Below are 3,717 nucleotides of genomic sequence, written 5' to 3'. Positions count from 1 at the left end.
CGAAAACTAACCGATTTATTAGCATTTGAAATTTTTCTCACTTTTTTCAGTTTTAGATTTACATTTTACATCCCTATGTAGCCGAACTTCCTGAGAGAAGTATTCTAATTCAAAATTAAATCTTCATTAATTCATTTGTTGTCCTTATAAGAACAATTGTTCAATTTATCATAGGATGTAGTGTTTATCTTACATCTCTGTGTTACCTTGATAGTGAGGACTAAGGCGCACGGTCAACACAATGAGAAAGGTGTTTTTACATTGAAAACTAGACATGGCTTTACTGGAGGAAGTGTTGGCAAATGCATCTGCCGCTAACACCACCGCTATCATACGAAAGCGCGTCGTTTCATGTGGGGAATATCAACAACGAAAAATGACGCGCGTCTAAGCATAACCCGAACTGTTTCGCCGTGCTGCTCCCATTTACCTTTACATCGGCCTCAGGGAAGTACCGGCTGCATCTGCATCTACCGCTGAGGCTGTCACTATACTGCTATGGTACCAAAAGCTATTAACTCTTCAAATAAGTGTTTTATTTATTCTCAAAAGAACAATTGTTCAATTCAAAATCGGATTTACGCAATCGCATCTCTGTAATATTACCGACAATAATATTCTTCTGAACAAACTGATACAACTTTCCCATTAGGCCTCTGCCATAATAGACGCGAAAAGCGACGCGAACCGATTCGCTCAGCTGTAGGTTAATGTACAGCCATCAGTAGAGCTGTACATCAACCTACGGCCGAGCGAATCGGTTCACGCCGCTTTTCGCGTCTACTATGGCAGAGGCCTTAGAGAAAGTTGCTGGCTGATGTATTCACTTCATGCAAGCCTGCTGCTGATGCTTCCCGCTACCACACTGAAACAGCATTTTAGTGAAGGGAGTGTCGTTGCATCAGATGACCCTGCTACTATCGATGCTGATATACCCGCTGCAACAGCTACGCTATGCATAGCCATGCCACAGTTGTGGCCGCTATACGCTGGCCCAACTGCTGAGTACCTGCAACGCTATCCGTAGCCATGCCACAGTTGTGGCCGCCATTGGTATCCGCTGTACCTGCATCTGCTGGCCCTGCTGCTATCGATGGTGAGATCCGCTGAAACTGCTTCGCTTATTCGCAGCCATGCCACAGTTGTGGCCGCTATCCGCTATCGATGGTATCCACTGCTCGCTCCCGCTGCTGCTAAGGGAGGACTGCTGTCGTCGCTGTTCAGAACTACTATGAGCGGCTTCGACTAAAACAGGCTCTTATATAGGGATGAAAATAGGAATGAATTATTTTACGTACGTGGTGGAATGATATAACTTGAAAAATATGTGTGACTTCATTCTGGCTCAGAGCGATCATTTGATAAGCACCACCTCTTTTTTCAGCTTCTAAAGTTTTTCCTCAGTTTCGTAGCACGGATGCACAAAAATGATTTCTTGTGAACATTCTGTCGAGCCGGACCGATAGCACTCTCATTGAAGCAACAAATTAACATGTTTTGTGTCGTGTTGCGCAGCTTGGTTGAAGAAAATGTTCCCGTCCCCATGTCGCATGTAAGCAGATTACTGCGTTCAGTAGACAGTAGATAGTGTATCCAGCGAATAAACACCGATGGTGCTCTCACACACGCAACGGTTTTAACCCGTATCTTATTGCAGTTAGTAACATCAAGCGATTTCGTTTGCTCGCTTTTGCGTGTTGCATCATGTTGCAACTTGGCAGCTGGGAGACGACGAAATTCTGTTTATGCTGATTGATTGAATCGACTTCATATTAGCTCTGCATAGTCGAACTAACTGCTGTTGTGAATGCGTACTAACAGGGCAGTTTATTATTCAATGTCGGGTATGCTGATCGCAGCCTTTGCGCTGCCCCTACAGTGGGGGGTTTACTAAATAAAGTGAAAATTAGACAACTACAATAGAATTTGATTGCATCCCGCACAGAATGTCTGCTTGTGTTAATGCCAGAAAATTATTAACCTTAAATTATTTTCTTATTTGCCTTGAAAAAAGCATGTTGCGGTTCAAAATCGGTTGGTAATTATAACCTTTGAGCTGCCCTAACATTGGGGGAGTTAAGATACACGGACAACATGCACTGTGGAAGCTATTTCACATTCAGTAAATTAGACGGGTGCGACAAATTTAAATTGCTAGGATGCAACACAGAATACTTGCTTGCGTTGACAAAAATTATTAACTTTCAATGACTTATTAATTTACCTTGAAAAAGGCATGTTGATGTTCAAAATTGGATTTCCTGATGGCAATCTTCATGCTGCCCCACCACGGAGGAAATAATGGCTGTCTGGCGACACACGCTGAGAAAAACCGCGCTGCTCCTGAGACGTGGTGACCAACCACAAAGCTAGTGCTGCTGCTAAGGAAGGACGACTGCTGTTGTCGCTGTCTAGAACTATTATGAGCGGCTCTGGCTGAAACAGGCTCTTATATAGGCCCAATAGCATGTTTTCAATTGCAAGGTATATGATCCTGTCGACCGTGCTTGGGAAGCAAGCATTTAACGACCAATCAGAGGTCGAATTTTTCGTTTTGACAAGGCTTGACTATTTTCAATAGTACAATAGTGTGAATAATAAAATTACAATTATCTTATTTTGGGAAGAATCTTAGAAGATTTTCCAATCTATTGCTGCAAGAACGAAAGAAATCCATCGAATACTAACCGATTTATTAGCATTTGAAATTGGACATATTTTTCACTTTTTTCGGTTCAGATTTTCATTTCACATCCTTATGTAGCCGAACTTCCTGAGAGAAGTATTCTACTTCAAAATTACATTACTTTAAATGCCCATGTATGTGCAATGCATTTGAAACCATGTAATATTCCGTGTGGCATTATATTCACAGGCAAAGTAAATGAATATATTGTGAATTTGCATGCATATTTATATTCGAAGCTTTAAGTTTATATCAATTAACGTACAAATTTACATGGCTTAAAACGATTCTGTACTGTGCATTATTAACGGTGTGAAATTGTATATGTTTTTCATTGTATCGTTATGTGCTTTCATTTGCATGTTTGTGTATTTGTTGTAAATTTCATATTTTGGTACTGTGCCCTGAAATCCACCCCTAAATCATGTCCGTTCAAGCTGAAATATTGCACAGGTTATTATTATGGACAAATTAACAAAATGTACATGGTCTGTTACTTAAATTCGATGATGACATTTTTCCCATACATCCCATTGCCACCCTAAGGTTCCGAAACAGAACGGCCATTCTGTTTCGGACGAAGTTTCAACATTGCATGAATCAGCTTCAAAGTTCGATTTTTAAAAATCTTCATGATTTCCTAACTTTTGTATTTTCAGTAGATGGAGCTTATGCAAAAAACTCTTTTTCGAAAAAAAAAACGATTTATAGACCACTCACAACTCAGCTGTTCCAAGTTGAGGAAGCCATATTACCGAGAATCATTTTTCTGCCAACACTGTCAATGTACCAGTTGTCAGTCAGATTTCCATCGGAAGTAACCTCTTCAACATGTTGTAGATCCTACCCTAGAAAACGAATACTACACTCAAAACAGAGAACACGCACATGCGTCGTTTTTTGTTAGCGTGTAACTATTCTCTTGCTGTAACGCATGCATGACTCAAACGAAGTTTTTAGTAACATCAGAAATACTGAATGTGCAAATTTGTCTGTAAAACAAAAATTTTTCCCCAGTGTGCCCAGTCCCC

This window comes from Wyeomyia smithii, chromosome 1 (genome assembly GCF_029784165.1).
Source record: "Wyeomyia smithii strain HCP4-BCI-WySm-NY-G18 chromosome 1, ASM2978416v1, whole genome shotgun sequence".
NCBI classification, from domain to species: Eukaryota; Metazoa; Arthropoda; class Insecta; order Diptera; family Culicidae; genus Wyeomyia; species Wyeomyia smithii.
This window is presented reverse-complemented; position numbering follows the sequence as displayed.